The sequence below is a fragment of the Suncus etruscus genome, chromosome 17 (assembly GCF_024139225.1).
Source record: "Suncus etruscus isolate mSunEtr1 chromosome 17, mSunEtr1.pri.cur, whole genome shotgun sequence".
Classification (NCBI taxonomy): Eukaryota; Metazoa; Chordata; class Mammalia; order Eulipotyphla; family Soricidae; genus Suncus; species Suncus etruscus.
The window spans coordinates 57313403-57335976 of record NC_064864.1 but is presented as its reverse complement, the minus strand read 5'-3'; positions in this window follow the sequence as shown (position 1 = coordinate 57335976).

The following is a 22574-nucleotide window of genomic DNA, read 5'->3' as shown; positions in this document are numbered from 1 at the left end:
AAAAATATCAGTCCTGGCTCCTTTCTCAGCTCTTTCATGTAGAAGAACTTCAAAAAGCAGCACCTATGCCATTTCCTGGAAAGAAGTGCACCCACTGTTGTTTGTGTCATTTCCTTTTCAAGGCATCCATGTTAGAAAGCAGTTCCAGCTTATTATTTCTGCCTCTGCAGCTTTTGTCTCTCCTCCTGGAAGTGGCTAAGCAAGTGAGCTCGGAACTCATCACTTCCTTTCCTCCTTGGCTCCATCTTGGTTCAGATGGAAAATGTGAATTTTCCCATATCACGTGGCTACTTTGGGCCTCCCCTCACGACCCCTCAGGGAACTCCCACCCATGTGGACAAACCAGCTAGAGAAGAATGTGATGGTCACAGCTTTCAGTTCCCCATTAGATCCACCTCCAAGAATGGAGGCTTCTTCTATTTAGCCCTATATCCCAGAAATGGCATAAAGCCATATAGGTTGTGTGAAAACACCATTAGCAACATAGCAAAGATATTCAGTACCAAATTAAAAGAAAGTTAGTATCAAAATTAAAAATAAATCAAAAATTAAATCAAATAAATCCAAAAATAAAAAGAAGTAGAGAAGAAAATGTCAGCTTGCTCTTCAAACACAGGTAAGGGACTATGGGCACCCAACAGGCCACCCCCTTCTGTACACACACAACTCCCCCCAAACACCCTTCTCCTGTGTCCATCCATGTACTCTGTCCTCTACAGCTCTGCAGTGCTACACCATTGGTACCCGCAGCTGGGGGTTTTTCCAATGGGTCCATCTGTCTTTCCTTTAGTGTCACAGGTCTTAGACATGCATACGCATTCCAAGTAGCCCTGTACCATCATAACTCAGAGCCTGACATGCAGCTTTAGGTATATCAGGACAATGGTGAAGGGGTCATGCACCTCTAGAATTGATAGCTGTCCACAGTTTTGACATTTAGAGAAATCACTGGCACTAAAACTTTAAAATAATCCATTTAGATTAAATATTAAACTTGTTGATGGGTTTCCTCTCATGCCTTGTAGAGAGCTCAGAGACTTTTGTCCCCAAGATTCTGAAGGTTGCCCACAAGGATAGAGCTTATTCCCATACCCAGAAGCAAGACAATGTCAGAATGGAGAGCAGAAGACACTGAGAGAAGAAAAAGTGAGGATTGGCTCTTAAACAGTTTTTATCCTTGCTTCAGTGGTCGTGCCAAGACCAGACAGGTCAGGAATGACTCCCATTCCATCTGGTCTTTCCTTAAACAGTTTATTATATAGACTAGTATGCTTAATCTGTGCTTGAAACTCCCAGGCTATGGGACACAAGTTACTAATTGCTGTCTCCAGAGGTCTCCTAAAATCTCACCAACAGGAGACTCTAAGTATGTGGTGGTGAACTGAGTTTACACTAATCAAGGAAGAAAACAACTGACCAACTGTGAGTTATCATCAAGGCCAGGACTGAAGCTATTTTATCCTAAGATAAGCCTCCCTCTCCACTCACAGATGAGAACACAGAGATGTTACAGAACTGTTATATGGCTGAGGCAGAAATTCAAATTCAGAGCTGAGTGACAGCAAGGAGCATTCTCCAAAATATCAGGACCATTAAAACAGAAAACAAAAACAAACAAACAATAAAAAAACATGCTCTGGTCCCCAGGGAGATGGTACCTACAAAGTGCTCCCAGCTCCAAAATTACTGGGTGCACTACACAATTTAGAGCATTAAATAATTAGAAGTAGTTGTACTTAATCAAAATCAGAGGGTAATTTGAGCAAAGAAATGAGGGCTGGAGTGCTTCTGTGACTCTTGTTTGAATGAAAGGTAGGTATGAATGGGTCACTCAGTATGACAGAGGGGCAGCTTCCATGCACACTTGCTCTTTGAGTGAGGACTTGTGCTCCGTGTCCAACACTCCCCATCCCGTGAATCATAGGTCAGGCAAGAAACACAACAAAGCAATTTGCCTCTGTAACTAATTCCTCTTGTCTGTAGCACTGAAGGAGCAATACTTTAACAGCCAGTGAGTTGGATAATTGGAAATAGGGCAACTCTCTGAACAAGCTGAAGAAGGCTGAGGAAGGCTGGTTTTTATCAACCTTGGAGCTATTTTTTATAATCAGTGTCTATGTACAAAAAATAAAATAAATAAATGCAGATAAAGAATAAGCAAGACTTCTTTCTAGTCCCCCAGCAGAGGCAATTTTTAATACTCTCTCGAAGCTCTATTAAATAATAGTGAAACTCAACTTCCTGCCTTTAGCAGGAGGTAGGTTATTGAACTAGCACTTCTGCAGATAGAGCAAAATTTTGCTAGCATCAATGTTCTGTACAATACGGACAGGCGACAAGGGCAGGACTTCTGGAAGGAATTTTGCTTGCTGATTTCCAAATATATCCAAACATCTCTGTGCCTTTGTAATAACTTGCTGACTAAAAATTCTAGCAGAATAGCAGCATGCCCATAGACATGGAATAGGTTGTGTACACACACATATGCACACATACACGCACATGAGAACACACATATACACACATACTCCTCCCAAATAGGCCACTTTTCTACATGCTATCTCATATTTTCATGATATCAGCTAATTTTCACCCCAAACTAAGCCAATGTCTATCATTTTGGAGTATTGTAGAACTCCTTAAGAATTTGTATTCATGGACCCTGAGAGATAGCACAGCGGTGTTTGCCTTGCAAGCAGCCGATCCAGGACCAAAGGTGGTTGGTTCGAATCCCGGTGTCCCATATGGTCCCCCGTGCCTGCCAGGAGCTATTATTGAGCAGACAGCCAGGAATAACCCCTGAGCACCACCGGTTGTGGCCCAAAAAACAAAAACAAAAAAAAGAATTTGTATTCATGAGGATAAAAGTGACAGTACAGTAGGTAAGGTGCTTACAAAGCACATGACTGCCTGGGTTTGATTTCTATCATCCCATATGGTCCTCTGAGCACAGCTAGGAGTAATTCCTGAGCTCATAGCCAGGAGTAATATCTGAGGATCACTGGGTGGGGCTCCAAAAATTTCCATTCATACCCAAGGCATCATCTATTTTCTTACCCCATTAACTCTTTTCTAATTAACCAAATTTTTTTCAGGGTAGAGAGAGGGAAGAAGGTAGGTCATTCTCAGAGATAATCAGGGACTCTTTATTCCTGGTCTCTGTGCTCATGAGTGATGCCTAGCAGTGTTCAGAGGACCATATACAAGTGATTGAACTGGGGTCAGCTGAATGCAAGGTAAATGCCTTCCCACCTGTACTATTTCTCCAGCCCCTGAACACAGATTCTAACTAGAAAGTAATGGACTCCAGATCAAACTGAAGTCTTCCTGGGATGTGTGATGAAGGAAAACCAGTCCTGGGACAGAAATCTTCTTCAAATTGACAATTGGACAATAATGTACACCAGGCATAATCTTTGCTCCTTAAAAAAATATAGAAAGTATTTTATTCTTCAAAATTTGGAGGACAAACATTGCATTTACTCTGTATCAATACCTGATTGAAATGAAGACCAAGGGTAAGACCCCAAAACAAGCTCAAGACATAAAAAGAGTTGAGAGCTCCTTATGCATAGTGAAGACAAGAGAAATGTGAATTTCTGAGGGAGAATTCTGGAATGGGGAGAGAAGTCACTGCTACTTGGCAGAAAGGAAAGAGTGATGGAAAGTGACCAAAAGGATCCAGAAACAAGAGCCATTATGCAATAGGTCTGAAGCATTAATATCTAATGGAGAATATTCAAGACAAACCTCCCAAGTATTAAGAAAACATCTCAATGTGAATGAATGAGAGAAGTGGAAAGCCTGACTCGAGTATAGGTGGGGGTGGAGATTTGAAAGAGGGAGATTTGGGACATTGGTGATGGGAATGTTGCACTGGTAAAGGGGGGTGTTCTTTACATGACTGAAACCCAACTACAATTATATTTGTAATCAAGGTGTTTAAATAAAGATATTTTAAAAAAGAAAACATCAATATTGTGCATAGCTCCCTGTCTGTTCGAAAGCCCTCACTAACTTCCTGTTACTGCAAAGGCACTATGTATATTTCTATAAAGCTTTCTCACCCCAGGACCACTTTGATAATTCCCCAGTTGCTGAACCAAGACCCCACATTCAAGGACACAATGAGTTCACAGTTTGTTCCACCATGGACAATCTCCAAGACTTTACTCTGCTCCAGTACCCTGTGCCAGAGTGATATTGACTGATTCTTTCCACTCCATGGGGAACCTGACTTTTCTTAGAACTTGTCTTCCCACCAGCTTCTATGATGTTCACTCTCCTTCCTCATCACTGACCCATCCTATGGTTCACTCAAATGACCTTCCGTTTGCCCCTCTCTCAGACCTACCCCTCAGCTGTGTCCCAATGGGAGTCTTAGCCACTCAAATACTCCTAAATGCCACAGCATACAGGCAGCCTGCTCAGATGTAAAGGACTGTGGCTGTCACCGTCTGTCACTTTCTTCTGCTGGTGATAACTTTGAGTCATTGCTCCAGTCTTCCTAGTGGCAGTGTCCTGCTCATCTAGGTCCTAACCTCTCTGCTTGAAACAATGTTGTTTGATTATAGCTACTATTTTCTTCTATCACTCACAAAGCCTTGCAACTGTTCAGAGCACCAAATACATTCTAAATAAACAAATGAACCATAGCTAAATTGGCTTCTCTCTAGCAGGCTCAGATTTTTTTTTTTTTTTGAGCAGATTCATAGGCTCCCTTTAACTTGTAGAACTCCACCTGCTGGAGAAATCTTCTGTTGCCTTTTCCTTGAACCCATTTGTTCTTAATTTGGGATAGTAAAGGAGTATGTCTCAGCTCGGGAATTTATATGGGAATTTGCACAGTGAAAGAGCAAACATTTGTTTGCACACTATTAAATATATTAGAGCCTACGACAGGTCAATAATATATTTTGTGATAGCTGAGCCCAGATGCCCTATTTCAAGGTTTGCTGAAAACTTTGAAGTCCTTTCCAACCCTTCATTTGGGAAATTATGTGTTACCATTGGAATCTGATCTCTGGGAGCCAAGTAGCTCAGGAGCTATAAGAGCATGCCTTGTAAGTTTGAAATCCAGAGTTATATTCCTGAAGCTACCCACAGGCAATGATCATCATCTCTGTAGTACTGTTGTATGGGACCCAGGCATTAATATGCCATGTCTGGTGCATTGCATACAGACATTTGCATCCCTTGATAAGCAAATTCTGCAACTAGAATAGGAGTGAGTTCTGCTTCCATAAGGTGCAAGAGCACAACTAAAAGGAGTGCAACCTCTAGCAAGTACAATTGATGTATAACTCTTAGTCAGCAGCACCCACTAGAGCATATGCAACCACCTGCCCTTGCAATGATGGAAACAACAAAGGAGGGGGACAAAAGAAAATGAGTGCACTGTGGAAGCATAACCCTGTTCTGTGTCCCCATGCTAGGCAACTGCCAGTTTGGGCTTTGAGCATCCATGTTCATCTCCAGTATAAATGAGACCACATGACCTACAGCCTACCATCAGGCTCCATGAAATCTCAGCAAAGACACAATTCCCCCAAAGTTAGAACATCATCTTTCAGTCTCATCTCAATTGGTCTTTCCTTTCACCTGGAGATACAGGTATCTCGGGGAAGGACACACCTGCTAGAAACGCTGTCTGGATGGCTTGTTCAGCAGGATAACATGTTTACAGGAGATACTCATATGTGCTCCTCCTCTGCCTGGTGACAATTTTGAGCTGGATGGCCAGAGTGGGTGGTCAAATCATGGACTTTGTCCAGACCAATCCAAACCAACTCACAGCACAGTTCCAAATCTCTGATTCAGGGGGCAGATTCAATCAACCAAAAGAATTTGGAAAATCTGGATCGGAGGGCATAGACACTAGAGTCAGAGAGCCTGCTCCAATGAAAAAGGCATTAACTAGCCCCTAGGTGTAATTATCTTTGACTTTAGGAGATATTCAATTCATCACTCTTGATCATGACAGGCATTGGTTTGAGTTGGGCTAAGATGCACAAGACAGATTAGATTCATCAATGCTGCCTTTATATCTAAGATCTTCTCTCTTTCTCACTCTCTTTCCTCATCTCTTTCTTCCTCTTCCTTCTCCCCATTCTCCCCCCTGAAACTGTAGTATATTAGGAGTATCCATAGAGGGGTTACATAATGGGAGATTACTGACTGCTTTCATCTTTGTCCTAAAACTCACCAGTATACAGGGCTGAGATTTCCTAGAGCAGTGCAAGTCTGTTGGTTAATTTTATCCCTTGCCCCAGCTCCCCAGAAGTTATATGGACCCCATATGAAAGGACCTGAGATAGTTCTGAATCCCCCAAACCAGTCAGGAAGCCTTGGTGAGCCAGCTGTGTCAGAAAGAAAGAAATACAGAATGATTTCTCTCACACGTGGAAATTACAGATACACAGTAAAATAATTAACAATAATGGTTTCTAACACAACTCAATTCTAACACAATATGAAGATAATTGGGATTTTCTAAGAATGCTCAAAAAATGCAGCCTGTGATCAAAAGAGAGAGAACAGAGGATATTGCATATAGTCAACCCAATTTCGAGCTGTACCACCACATCTGGTCCCCTGACCTCTGCTAGGAATAATCCCTGAGCACATGTATATGGCTTGAGAACATAGATCAATTGCACTTGAATCGCACGGGGCCTGGAAATCTGCAATGTAAACAGTTCTCCTTCCCCAAGGCATCCTCTGGTCCCCTCAAAATATGGGTCTTGGAAAGATAACAAACCTAGCTCCATAGCTATTCTTCCAGGTGCTGTAGAAAAACTGAAGTATGCAGGAGAAATGGAGAACAATCCAAACCAGTTTCTCTCATCAAAGGATTCTGAGTGGTTCCTCATCCATGCCAGAGCCACCAAAGAAGCACATGACCCTACCAAAGCCAGGTTCATGATACTGGAGTAAGAATCTCTAGAAATTGAACCTGTTTTGTTCAAAACTTAAAGGATCTCATAACTGAATTTTCTAGAGTGAAATTTTCTTTAGCCCTTCTGTTTACAGAGGACTGAGGGTCAATGGGGAAGTGTTAAGACTTTAACTTTCAGGCAATCCCAGCCTCAGCCCCTCCACCAGAGAAATTGCTCAGTGAGTCAATATATATACCTGATCACAGAGTAACCAGAGAGAGCATTGGCTATTTTCTGTGACAGCATCACTATCATGCTAGCTAATCACAGGATAACAGCCTAAAAGATCAAAGCAACTTATGTTACTAGGCAGGTGTTAGTGAGTGATAGGAAGGTCTACTGGGTTTGGTGAAACCAAGAGAAGGTGGATTATAACAATATGTACCTGAAATATCTGCCAGGTTATATAGACCCTATAAAAATACACATTACTTAATTCAAAAATTTAGTTCTCTTGGGGCCAAAGAGATAATACAGAAGTTAAAGCTATATCATTTCTCTGCATGCAGAGAACTTTCCCTGCATTCCATCTTTGGCATTGCCCTGCCATAAGCCCTGACAGGAGAGATCATTTAACACACACCAGGAGTAGCCCTGAGCTTAAAATTTTTAATTTTTTCTTTACTATAACTTCCTCTTCTCATTGGGTCAATTCCTGCTGTTATGCCATCCAGTTGGCCATCTGTCCAAAAGAGGCCAGAAAGTACTGAGCAGAGAGCACTTTAGCCAAATTCATTTCTCTTGCTTTCCTCTTGTCAGAGGGTCACAAGATTCAAATCCCCAACTATTCCCCAGGTTAAAAAAAATGTAATCTAGACACTCAGTGCCCAGGAAAATGAAACTTGCCTGAGTGTAAATTTACATGCTTAAAAAATCATTTGTGGGAAAGGTAATATATATATATCAATTTTATGCAATTTTTAATCAAGTTAAAAAGTGAAAAGATACCATTTTTTAAAAAGAACTCTGGCAGTCTCCTGGGTCCCCACTAAGAAAAAGGAGCCAAAATGTCCAAAGAGAACAAGGTTTTCCCTGAACAGTATAGACAGTTCCTGTGAGGAGGACAAGGATGAAGGGAAGAGGAGGAGGAGGTGGAGAAGAAGAAGAAGAAGAAGAAGAAGAAGAAGAAGAAGAAGAAGAAGAAGAAGAAGAAGAAGAAGAAGAAGAGAAGGAGGAGGAGGAGAAGAAGAAGAAGAAGAAGAAGAAGAAGAAGAAGAAGAAGAAGAAGAGAAGGAGGAGGAGGAGAAGAGGAGGAGGAGGAGGAGAAGAAGAAGAAGAAGAAGAAGAAGAAGAAGAAGAAGAAGAAGAAGAAGAAGAAGAAGAAGAAGAAGAAGAGAAGGAGGAGGAGGAGAAGAGGAGGAGGAGAAGAAGAAGAAGAAGAAGAAGAAGGAGGAGGAGGAGGAGAGAAGGAGGAGGAGGAGAGAAGGAGAAGGAGGAGGAGGAGGAGGAAGATAGAGCTTTCTCAGTTGTCTGCTGAGTATATATGGATGCTACTGTGGTGAGGTTCTTGGCTCAGCCTCTCCTCTAGGACAGAGCTCCTGGGGGTTCACAGACTGATATGATTTGAACCCCAGCTAGATAGCAGGACCTGTCTTCCAAAAGAACCTTTCTCTAACCTCTGGAGTCAGGCTCTGTTGGCATGGCCAGGAAGCTGTGAGCAATGAACTCCCTCTGTGCACACATGCTAGTTTCTATGGCAACGGTCATCCAGGCTTGAGTCAAGGTTATCTGTCTCCATGAATTCCCACAGGAATTAAAGGCAACTCCCAGCCTGGTGCCTTCCCAAGAATCATTTTTCTCTTCCCAGAGCTGGCTTCTGAGAAGCACTGATCAAGCACTGATCACTCAGTACAACACTCATACTTCTGCTCCCCAAGTATACACCACAAATCCCAGCATCCATCAAGCTCTGTGTCTGCTACCAGACAAGATATTACCTTGAGCAGATTACAAAGATAGGATGCTTTATTCAATTTCAAGCTTGCTTGAAATGGAAGGTTCTACACTATGTTGTTAGTAACTGATTAATGAGTATATTGGCTATGCCAAGCACAGTCCTAGGCAAGCAATATAAAGAATCTTTCAGGATCCAGAACACCCTTATGAAGTCAGTTCTTCAGAGATAATAAAACTGAGGGTCTCTGCAGTTGAGGATCCTGGTAGATGTTTCAATCAAATTTGGTGACTCCAAGGTTAGAATTCACCTTTTCCTGGTTTCACTGAACCCAGTAGACTTTCCTATCACTTGCTAACATTATTACTGACTAATTAATAATTACTAATACATTATTACTGACTAATAATGTAAGTTGCTTTGGCCTTTCTTCTTAGACATAATAACTTCCACAGCCTAGTTTTTTTCAAGTTTCTCCATGTTGTTTTAAATTTTCATATTTTCTTTAAACATTTCTGCTGTATTATATGTTTCCATTCTTTCTCTATCATCTCTTTCTTGAACCATCATAACTTTTCCATCTTTCTCAGTAGAGCCCTAAATGGAAAATATTGTCTTAATAAGACTAACGGTACTTTTCATATTTATGCTTTTCAACACCACAACATGCCAAGATCATGGCCTTTGGGATGTCTCATGCAGACTTCTTGGGCAAATTTATTCTGGTAAATATTTTCTGAATTCCAGTCTTTTGAAGGAAACAGTAAAAGAGGAAGAGAGAGAAAAGATGAGTAAAAAAAATAGGGACAGTAGCCTGGAATAATTAAACATGATATATCAGCGTGTAGAAGAAAAAATGGAATTCCATCTTATAAAATTCTCTAAAGCAATGGACAAAGAATAAAGCTCACTGACTATCATTTCTCCCTCCTCATCTATCATTAGAAATAAAAACTGGCATCTTTATCCACTCGCAACATTTTCCCAAGTGCCAGCATCCCAAACCAATCATAGCAAATAGGCTGGCTTCTAAGTAAATTTCACATCTGCAAACTCGATTATTGTCTTTTTCAGGCTTTAAGTGCAAAGTGGCTGGGAATATTGCAACCATCTCTCAGTGTCATGGTTATGGTGACATCAGAACTGGCTGCAGGATTTTCTCCACTTTCAAATGCTTTCGTGGATTTGATCTTTCTGTGGGTTACAAGTTGATTGATTGGTCCAGCCATCTTTTATTGAACCATTGAGTTTTGTTTGTGTCTGCAACTCAGTTTGCTGGATCTCAGCAAAGATCATAATCTAAGCCACCCATTCCTAAAACAGAAGTCCAGGGACACAGAAGTCACTCAAGAACTTGTATGACTTAAGTTTCTTCTAGAAGAAGACAAATTTTCATTGACAATAAATGAAAGGACATCAAACCAGCAACGGTTTAGTTCTTGACAATGGCGATTATGTTGGTAAACTTTTTAAGTAGAATGTAAATGTCTGACATACATAAAATGAATTTACATTAAAGAATCTGATTCTTTACACTTCTTTTCAGGTGTGGAACATACAGAATGATGCCTATTTTTCTCCTCTGGTTCCTACTGCTTGAAGTTCTCTGTTTTGATCTCACAGCAGCTAATACATTCCCACAGATCCTGGCCATGTGGCAAATCATTCTTAGAACATTACTATTTGTGCACTATAAAGCCAAAACATCGAATTTGTTCAGAATTCCACAGCTTCCTAGTGGTGGGGTCGGATCTGAAACCTGACCTTGATAGGAATTTACTCTGAGCCACTATGCATCCTCAGCTCTCTGGGACAAACTGACCTTTCCCCTCCAGCTAACCAACATGTGATTGGCCTTTAATCCTTGGTCTCACTTCACTAGCATTATGGCCTCTTTCTCTGACCATGAGGATAATACAGGAAATCCTGTCTCTGGATTTCCTCACACTTTATTGGCACCACACTAATTCTGGCATTGACCTTACTGCCATTGTTTTTCGACAATGAGGGTTACAAAAAGCCCTTCTAACTCTGTAAATGTCTGCTCATTTACCCACCAAATATTTACCAAGTACCTATGACACCACTGTGAAGTCTCAATGGTGGCCACATACCTCACACACCAGCTCCTTGTCCTGTCTTATCTGGAATTTATATGGATCTTGGGCCAGTGGCCATTCTGTGGGCTTCAATTTCCTCATCATCTTCCCATGTGCTCAGTTAATAACTGCCCAAAACTTGAATAGGTGTCTGGCATCTTCCAGATACATACCAAATAGTTATTTTGAGAACTACAGTAGGAACTATCACCAGTACTTAGATGCAGCTTTATTCCTCTCATAGGGCTGTATTTACTTATTATTCAGATCTCTACTCACTGCTAGAATCAATTTACCCGCAGACAGTACTCTAAAATGAGCACTTGATGAGAGTCAAAAGTATCATCTCTACCAAGAGCTTGCTAAATGACCTGAGTGTAGGCAAAGAAGGAGTTTTTTTCCTCTCTCTTCTTTCTTCCCTAATGCAGAGTCAGGATTAACTGAGGAGAAAGAGACACCATAAAAGCAGTAACAAAAGTGAGATTCCTGGGCCAGAGAGTGAGTGATTGAGTGTGTGTGAGAGAGAGAGAGAGATATATACAGAGAGAGGCAGAGAGAGACAGAGAGAGACAGAGAAAGAGAGAGAGAGAATGTCTTACCTTGCACGTGACTGGTACCATATCTCTGGTATGGTTTTGGTCCTCCAAGAACTCTGAGAAGAACAGAGACAGGAATAATCCCGAGCACTTCTGGTATGACCAGAAAAAGAAGTCAGATTCGTAAACGATTGAGTAAACAAAAGATGCAATATTGGCAGCCTGAGGGCTCTTGCAGCGAAATGGGGACTGTCCCTACCTATAAAGAAGACTCAGTTCACCCAGAACCTTGTCTTGGGATTGATTTATATTTCCTGTCAGGCTGTAAGAACTTCCCAAGTTTTTACTTACTTGGTGTTATTGAAACTTTCTACTTTAAAGTTAGATGGTTCTCTCTGCCCTGCCTCCAAAGGCCTCATCAAATTCCCTCATAAATTCTAGATTGCTTCACAGTCACCATTTTTATGACACTGTGGTTCCCTGCAGTTCACAGCTAAAGAGTTTAGAATGAAGAGTAGAGTTGTCAGATTCTCTAGCGTGGACTCGAAATAAAAGCTCCTCACTGGAAAAGAATATACTTATGCCCACCCCAATACCAGTCATGACCCAGATTCAGGGTTGCTCCCCATAGAATGAGGCAAAGGAGGAAAGAAGACTCCTTTAAAATGTTTCTCAGGGCCCAGAGCAATAGCGCAGCAATAGGGCGTTTGTCTTACATACAGCTGACCCAGGACAGACCTGGATTAGATCCCCGGCATCCCAGATGGTCCCTAAAGCCAGGAGCAATTTCTGAGCTCAGTGCCGAGAGTAACCCCTAAGCATCACCAAGTGTGGCCCCCAAACAATAAATACATACATACATAAATAAATAAATAAATAAATAAATAAATAAATAAAATGCTTCTCAACCTCCATCCAGCACACTCTACTGCTGGGAACTCATTTCCACTAGCAGAGTCATAAAATGGAAAAGACAGAGACAGATTTAATTCCAGCCCTCACTGGCTTGAAGATGCTCAATTATTGGAAGATGAGAATCCAGTTCGCTTTCATGAGTGCCTTTTCTCATCCTACCTGTCAGCTAGCCAGCTGCCATCTCTCACAGATCATCCTTCTTTCTCCCAGTAACATTGTGTGGCTCATCTATATGCTTTGGTCATCGTTCTACTGATGCCCTAAAGGCCTTTCACTTTGCCCAACTTGTCTTTTTCTTTTTGGTTCAGGATCTCCCCAGAAATGAAACTTCCCATATACAGTCAAGTTAGAAGTTACCTCTCCTCTTGGTCCTAGCCCTCTGGAAGGGATCATACATGGAAGGGTGCCCTATCCCAACCTGCCAATGCCTATCATGAACCTGACCCAGCAACAGCTGCCTTGTGAAAACTTGCCAGATTGTTAATCTAATGTTTTCTCTACTAGGTGATGAGGAAGGTGAAGGCACAAATCAATTCCATTGTAATTACAGCATTCCTGATGCCTGGCACCTTGTAAGTACCTAAGGGTGTTTATAAATCTAAATTCCATTCACATACAGTTATCAACAAGATGACCAATGATCGCTGGAAGCATCCAAGTAACAAAGGATTCTCACCATGAAACCAACAACAGAGGTTTCTATGGCTTCCTCATTAGATGAAGCCTAGGAGACCCACTTGGAAGGTCAATTTTCAGGGCTGGGAATAATAGAAAGAAGGAGGTGGGGAAACACTATCAAAGTAAACAAACATCTACAGCACCAGGAAGGTAAGAGATAAAAGGGTTGGAAGATGAGAACAATATCTCAGAGAATTCCATCCAAACAGGCCTGTGCTCTGCTATCCTTGCTGGGTGAGAGGAATATCATTTATAAGCCCAGATCTCATCATGCTGAATTTATTTTAAAGGTGATAAGTTGTTTTAATCAACCTGGCTTACTCTTTTTTCCCATGTTTGCTGCAGTTGTAAGCTCGAAGCACTTCCATGTAATTCTTTCTCCTCTTTGGCTGATAGATTATGTTCTCTTCCGAGTTCTTCTCTTGAGAGCATCCCTCCTTTATTACTTTTCTTCTCAGTTCTTATAATGAAAGTTTTGCAAAGCATGACTACTGGTTTTATTCCTGATCTAATAGGAAGATGGCACAAAATAGGACGAATGTGATACATTGGGATGACATTTTTTTTTAAGCAAAACATCATATTCTTGAAAGATGAACTCCTGCAAATGACAGAAGTTGGAAGACACTGCAATTATGGTGCTTGCCTCTCTGTCATGAGAGGATCTTAAAGAGAAACACAAAGAAACCAGGAGTCAACTCATCCTTTCTCTCTTGGGTGACCTGTCTTCCCCTGCTGCTTTAGAGATTACTGTTTCCTTTTTATTTTTAAAACGAACACTGCCACCCTATCTGTGTTTGGCACAGTGCTTGCTGCACTGTCAGCACACAATAAAGTTTAACTTGATTAATGGTGATAATAATCATGCAAGGTGAGAAAGTTCCCATTTCCCACAGCTTTATTTATCAGCTTCTTTGTACCATCCCTTAAAGTTATTGAAAATAAAATAGCTTCATGAGCACACACAAATCTCCTGTACCTCTATCACCCCATGTCCTTTATCTGTCAGATAAGTTTCCCCGGAATCCTCAATGCTAGGAGAAAAGCAGCACACTTCTGGAAACTTGATTTTATACAAAATTCTTCTCTCCCTCTGTTGCATGTCTTTCAGCATATCACCCAGTTTCTCTCAGAGGTTCTTCCTGCTTGTCTACCATAGTGAAAGATTCCATCTCTGGGGCTCTACTTTATCTAATGAACCTAGAAGCAATTTCTCTTACCTGTAAAATAAGTCTGCTTTTCCGCATTCATCTGGATTTGTCTTTTCCCTTGGAAGAAGAATTCAGGCAATGCTTATCCTATTTGCTGATTGAATGAATCAAACTATATTAATTATTCATAATTGCTTATGGTCAACCAATAAAGTAATCTATTGCCTTTAGAAAGGCTTCCCAATAGTCATATCTTTATCAAACTTTATTTTTATGGAACTGGCCTGACTACTGTGTACATGTGCAAACATACATACATACATACACATATAGCATGTGTCTACATGACTCAATTTCAGTGTGGGGTGCTAGGTTCTGAACAAGGAGGGATGCCATTCTGTAAGGACCACATATTGAGAGCCACATATTAGGATTTCTCAAGCTTGTTTCCATTAACGTTGCCCTAAGCTACTTGGCTATACCAGGCAGCATATCTGAAAGGACACAAGGGAGCAGTAGGAAGGTACCTTAGACAACAGACAATCATTTTAAAGATCTTCAGAAGCTAGAACCTCCCTATATCCACACCCTATATCCCCTCCCTATATAGTCTCATTCATGATCTTGGGTGTGGCCACCTTCTTTGGGACAATCTAAATCAGTCAGTTTGGGGCTTATGGCTGACATAATAAAGTTTTGTTCAGTTTTATTCCAATTGTGAGGTCTTGTCCTTCAACTCAGCATCCCAACCTTTCTGTCTCAATTGAACACTTTCTTCCTGTCCATTTCCTTTGAGAAACAAAGAGTCAGATTAGATAAAATCTTTATTGTGGGTGTTTCATGGCACTCTCACCTTTGTTTAAACATAAAGAGTGACTCTCAATGGGAGTACAAAATAGATCAACCAAAGTAGTCCGAAGTATTATCTCTGTGAAGTGCTCAATGAGCAGTGAATGATGCCGCTCACAGGTAGAGATTAGCCAAGCTGTGGCATAGAAGCTGAGAACTACCACTTTGAGAGCACCTAGAAAAAAAGACAGAGAAGGTAGGTGGGTTCTCATTGAGATTCTCCAATTCTCCCTGATGACCAGGGCTCATGAGTAGTGATAGTTATGACAATTGAACAATGGTCCCTGACAACACAAAAGAGATAAGAAAGCTGCTACATAAAATAGAGACCAAAATCGAGGTCTAGTAACCAAAATTAAGAAAATCACATCCAGCAAAGAAAGGCTTGTCTACACCTGCTGTTCCTAGTCAGCTTGTCAAGGTATGTAGCATTGACACACTTATTAAAGAATTCTCACAGATGTACATGATGTGTAAATTCTAGCAGTGATGAATACAATTATATGTAAATTATTTAGTTATAAGATGTGGAAAAATCAAAATCAACTCAAAATCCCACATTAAAAAGTGGGTTTGGAGTGATATTACAGAAGGTAGAGCATTTGGCTTGCATGCAACTAGTATTCCTTGTGGTCCCCCAAGCACTGACAGGAGTAATTTCTGAGTGCAGAGCCAGGAGTAACTAACTCCTGAGAGCTAACAGTTGTGACCAAAAGAAAAAATTTATAAAAAAACACCAAAAATAAAATAAACAAAAAACAATAACAATTATTGTTCATATAAGGGGTATTTAAACTAAAATTTTAGGCATAGCTCTACCTAGACATTAAAAGGAAAGGCCCAACTGTGTCTCTCCAGTTGCTTCTCTGTATTGACTTTTTCCATGTGGAAGCAAGGAGAGTCACAGAGAACATCATCATGATTATAAGTTAAGAGCTGAAGAAAACTAAGAGACAGAAAAGGTCTTCTTTTCATTAGCTTTAGCAAAAAAATTGGGAGTCAGCTTCATTGATTAGCTTTTTTACACATGGAAATTCCCGAGAAACTTAGGTATTTCACATATAAATCATCACAATAACTTAGGTGGAATATCCTCATTTGGATGGGCCTTAGATTCTATGACAGAACAAAAAGGAAAAGTGTACACCACAAACAAGTATGTGAGACCCATGGGTCAGCACAACAGCAAAGGGAAGGGGAGAGTAACAAAGAAGGTCATAAAGAAAGGTTTCCTCCAATTACACCCCATACACAAAAAAAAGGAGCTTGAATTACTTAAGTTTCCTTATCACTATGTTTGAGACATTTTAGAAACCAAGATCACAAAATACACAGGAAAACAATGAAAAAAAGGAGGAACCAATGACTCCACTTGCTAATGACATCATCATCATAAAGTCCAGAAGACTACTGGGTGAAAAAATACTACAAATTATTAGAGTAGTTGTAGCATTAAATAATTAACGATGAGGCTGGATGGCGGTGGATTTCTCTCCGTGCCATTCCAGTCCACGTGGCTCTGCAACCTCCATGCAGTTGGCGAGTCCCAGGCCCAGGTGAAATCACTCACTCACAGTCAGTCGTCAGGAAGCAGAAACTTTATTCAAGCCCTAGCCACCACGTGTGTGTGGCCTATTCATAACCTTTCAAGCACAGCAATATTTTGCTAGCCCTGCATCTTATTTCCTGTTAGCCATCTTCCCTTTGGGCTCCATGCTGGTCAAAGACCAGAACACAGAAACCCAGAAGCCAGAGCGCACAGCAGCGCAGAAAGGGCAAGGAGCCAAAAAAGCAAAAAGCCAAAAGGGCCCAATTCCCTTGGTCCAAGCCTTATCTAACATTTCCCAGACCCCTCCCAGGAATGGGAGGGCTTTGCAGGTAAGGTTACACCTACTATCCGGTTCCCAAGACCCCTCCCAGAAATGGGTGGGTCTCAGGGTTTAAAATAGGTACACCCACATAAGTAAAAGGACTATGGTAGTTCACGGCCCAGAAAACCAAAAGGGTCCAATTCCCTTGGTCCAAGCCTTATCTAACATTTCCCAGACCCCTCCCAGGAATGGCCGGGCTTTGCAGGTAAGGTTACACCTACTATCCGGTTCCCAAGACCCCTCCCAGAAATGGGTGGGTCTCAGGGTTTAAAATAGGTACACCCACAAGTAGTTATTGAGTAAAATAGCCAAATATAAAGCTATACTAATATGTGGGCTATCTGAGAGATCTTCCTTTAGTTGCAAACACAACCTTCTCTATTCAACTTTGCAATACAGATGTGGGACTTGCAAAACCAGATGTGGAATTATTATCTAGAGTGCTTTTTCCTAGCAGGAGTTTGCAAAGTTAAAGGAGAAAAGTGGTAATTTGCTTCCTGCCTATAACTGCAATAGGTGCCTCACTCAGATTGCATCAGTGGGATACAGCTTTCAATGAGAATTGCTGAACCAATCTCATGGGGTACCCCAGAGAGACTCCCCATTTCAGTCAGCCAGTGTCTTCTTGGAGGCCCACTTTCCAAGAACCCTTTCTCTGAACCCAGAGAATCTCTGAAGACTCTGGGATCTTCTTTCACAAAGTGCCCAGGGCAGAGGTAGATTTTTTTTTCTTTCAAAGTTTTTTCTCTGAAATGCCCTAGTGCTCTCCTTTCAATTTCTCAGATATCCACTTAACACACTCTTACCACTCAGCAATTCTTGGAATTAAATGAATACTGTTAAGTAATTGGTGCTATTTCTATCTCCCAACTGGATTCTAATTGAGAAAATTTCACATATGCAGAGAATATTGTTAGAAGATGTCTATTATGCTGAGTGAAATAAGTCAGAGAGAGAGAGAGAGAGAGAGAGAGAGAGAGAGAGAGAGAGAGAGAGAGAGAGAAACGCAGTATGGTCTCACTCATCTATGGGTTTTAAGAAAAGTGAAAGACATTTTTACAATAATAATTTTCAGGCACAAAAGAGAAAAAAGCTGGAAGTTACAGCTCACCTCATGAAGCTCACCGAAAACAGGGATGAGTTTAGTTAGAGAAATAACTACGTTTTGAACTATCCTAATAATGAGAATGTATGGGGGAAATAGAAAGCCTGTCTAGAGTACAGGCAGGGGTTAGGTGGGGAGGAGGGAGATTTTGGACATTGGTGATGGGAATGTTACACTGGTGATGGATGGTGTTCTTTACATGAATGAAACCCAAATACAATCATGTATGTAATAAAGTTGGTTAAATAAAAAAAAAGAAGATGTAAGGGTCTAAGCTTCATTCACAGCAGCAAAAGAAAAATAGAGAGGTGGGGCAAGGGGGAGATGAAATAATTAGATATTAAGCAAATAGAAAATATGCATAATGTATAGGAAAATATAAATTCGTAAAAACACACTTTGAATCATAAAAAGATACATGTTCCTCATTAGAAAACTGCTACATAAAGATGTCAAATTTCCTTATGTTAATTTGCACTTGTCATAATCTCAATGAAGAGTGAATTAGGTTTTTTTAGTTTATAGAGCTAAACAAGATGATAAGTTAATGTTGAAGACTATAAATGCAAAAATATAAAAGAAAACCCTGAAACAAAAAAGAGAAACATGTTTGAGATGGGGGCAAGTCCTACCAGAAATTAAAACATTAAAGGAGTTTATTTTAGAACCCAGGGATATCTCAGTGATTAGTTGCCTGCCTTGTAGGTACAAGGCCTTGTGTTCAGTTCCTGCCACCTCCTCACATGCTGAGGATGATCCTGTGGCACAATTATTTGGGATTCTTGGTCGAAAAACGGTGTGTAATAATATCCTGTGCACTAAAAACAGGCATGTGGGACACCACTCTCGTAGGCATTACAGCACAACAGCAAAGCAAAGGAAATAGAAAAAACAATAGAAGAAATAAGTAAATAAATATTAAGAAGCATAACTTAAAAACCAACAGGATAGTACAAGAGGTAAGGTGCTTGCCTTGTGATGCTGCTAATGCTAGTTCAATCCTCAGCATCTCTTATCTTACACTGAGTTCTGCCACTACTGAGCACAGAGTCAGGAAAAGTCCCTGAAGCCATAGTCCAACCATAAATTTTAAAAATAAAATTAAAAAACAGAACTTAAAATATTATATCTATTATCTGCGTATGAAAAAGTCACATCTTAGAGTATTTTAAACTTAACATATTTTTGTTTTGTGGTTTTTGGAAGTCACTTTCAGCAGAGCCCAGAGTTTACTTGACTCTGAACTCAGAGATCAGTTGGTTGTGGTCAAGGGACATATGTGATGTCCATGATCAAACCAAGATTGGCCATATTCAAGGTAACCACCCTAACCCTTCCTTGTACTATTAAAAGTGCGAACTTTATTTTTTTATTTAGTTATTTATTTTGGAGAACATATCCAGCAGTGTTCAGGTGTTACTCCATATTCTGAACTCAGAAATCACTTCTGGTAGGCTTGGGAGACCATCTGGGATACTGGGGATCAAACATGAGTCAGTCGTGTGAAGTACCCTACCCACTGTTCTAGCCCCCAAAATTTCCAATTTCTTTTTAAAAAGAGCAAAGCTAACTTAAAAAAACTTCAACGCAAAAGAAATACTCAAATAATATAAAAAGTACCATTAGTCATAAGAAATGCAAATAGGCTATATAATAAAAAATCACTATAAATGCAACAAAATAGCTAATATTTTGAAGATAATACTGTGAAGTTTTTAACAAGTATTGGAAAGAATTTGACCAGTAAGATCGATCTCCAGTTCTGTCACTAAGATGAAAATGTATACAACTATGTTGAAAAACTATTTGGCAATGTCAGCTAAAGCTAAGCATATCTACTTCATGACCCAGAAACTACTTTTAAATAAGTACCCAAGAGAAATAAATACATATGTCCAAAAACAACATAAACAAAAATGTTCATATCATTCATACTCAAAAAATCCTAAAAGGTATTTTAACCTTTTTTTGGTTGTTTTTTGGGGGGGACCTCACCTGGTTGTGCTCAGGTCTAACTTCTGGCTCTACACTCATGAATGTGCTTGTAGGGATCAAACCCAAGTCAGTCGTATGAAAAACAAGTGTCTTACCTGCTACTGTATGACTCCATACCAAAGCCTAAATATTTTTTTAAAGAATCCAAATGTTCATCAGCATTATTAGAATAATAATTTTCCAAATAGTGAAGTTTACTTGCTTGCCAAATGTTATCAAATAAATAAAACTCACAAAATGTCTGTGAGTAAAAGAAGTTAGAACAAAATAATGCATGCTATGTGATTGGCTTCCATGCGGCAAAGTTATATATGGTGCTAAAAATCAGAATGCTAGTTACTTCTAACAGTAATACCAAGAAAGAGCAGGAAATATTTGTAGGTTCTGAAAATATTTTATATCTTGATAATAGTGACAATTATATAAGTACATATGTATCAAACCTTACATTTAAAATTAGTTCACCATACACATTTTAGAACTTTAATGCAATAAGGCTCAAGAGTAGAGAAAATTTAATTGAAATATAATTTCTTATTAATTAGCAAACTATAAATTTTATTATACTCTGGTAGTGAGATTATAGTAAGCAGGTACTCACATTGCTGGTACAACTTGGTGGAGAAGTTGGCAATGTCTAGCAAATTCACAGATTCATGATCCTTTGTCCAGGAGTTAAAAACTTGAAAAAAATCCTCACTGTCAAAAAATAGTTTATTTTTATAGTTTATGGGATTTAGCTCAGGTATAAGTACCTCTTTGCAAGCATAATGCCCTAGATTCCAGTTCTGACACTGCAACTGATTTTTTAAAAGAGAGTTTACTTTTCTAGTTACATCCATCAGTAGTAGCAAAGGTATAGGATGCTCTTTAGAGAATGCTCTACTTTTCTTCTCTTGAATCTGGTATGACCTATATGCTTTGACTGATAAAATATAGCAGAAATGAGAGTAAATCAGTCAGACCCTAGTCTTAAAAATGACTGGACTTTCATTTCCCTGTAAGCAACCCTTTCTGCAACCCAGCTAGTGAGAACACTGCAAAAGAAGGCCCTGCTACTCAAAACTACTTGAAGAAGGAAGGAAAGTTAGCTGCACCTTGACTGCAGCCATCCTTGCTACAGTATCAGGCACAAGAATGCACTGAGATTCTTCTGGCCAGTCCATCTAGCCCCAACTACATGAAAACTATTCATCTGACGAAGCATAACAATTGCACACAGTAGTAATAGGTGTGCTGTTGTCTTTCATTTGTTTCATATATTTTGTAGCAAATAAATTTGATTCATGATAAATGAAAACAAAATTTTAAAAAGGATAAATGTTTTAAAAGTTAATTAAAAACCTTATAATGTTAAATTTGAATGGAAAATAACAATGTGTGCACATGCTTTCTGTTTCTAAAAGTATGTTTCCTAGTTCTCACTACTGAAAAGTTTTAGAAGGAATATGTCCAGTAATAATGAGCTAACATTGTCTTTAAATACCATTACAAAAAAGTTTCAAACTCCTCAGTTACCAGGGCTTACCAGGACTCATTAAAATGACAGATTCCCAGTTTAGGAAAAGAAAGAAGCCAAAGATATCTAGTTATACTGGGAAGACAAAGAAGCTATCAAAGATCAGTAGAGACATGTTCAAGGTCACAGGAGTCAAATCAAAGACATATATACAAAGGCCTCAAATGATAGACTATGAGAGATTGGGGGAAATAATATACACTGGATCGATACATATCAAATATCTCAAAATTTATGAGTTCATCATGCTGCTGGAGGAAAATATCTCATTCATCACCACTGGAGGTTGCTAAGGCACCAATTTAATACTCCAAAATTTGATAAGATGAAAAAGATCAAACATTTACTCTGCCTCTCATGTATAGATTCTATTTCAAAGTAATAAAAAGATTATTGCAAGGAAATTTTTCTTTATGGAAAAAATCCCAGATAATAAAGACAGAAAGAAGTAATTGAGTTAAAATAAGACCGTTTGAAAGTTATTCAAATAACATAGTAATTTAGGCAATAATTATAAAGGTATGCTTAAAAAATCATCAGCAGAATGGTTGGTTAATAAGATATTATAAGGAAGAGATCAAGCTGCCACTGCTAAAACATACAAATTCATCTTTTCAATGCCCAAAGTGGGAGACCCATACATGATATGTCTCATACTGGACTGTAAGATAAATAGGTAATTTCACCTTTGAACCCACAACATTCCCTATCTGAAAAAAGTATAAATCTGAATCTTCTCACTTTCACAACTTCAGCTGCAAAACAACAAGAAATACCAAGTGAAAAAAGTACCAAACCTAAAAAAAAGAGGGGGTGGAGAAAGAGGAAAGAAAGAAAAGAAAGAAAGAAAGAAAAGAAAGAAAGAAAGAAAGAAAGAAAGAAAGAAAGAAAGAAAGAAAGAAAGGAAGGAAGGAAGGAAGGAAGGAAGGAAGGAAGGAAGGAAGGAAGGAAGGAAGGAAGGAAGGAAGGAAGGAAGGAAGGAAGGAAGGAAGGAAGGAAGGAAGGAAGGAAGGAAGGAAGGAAG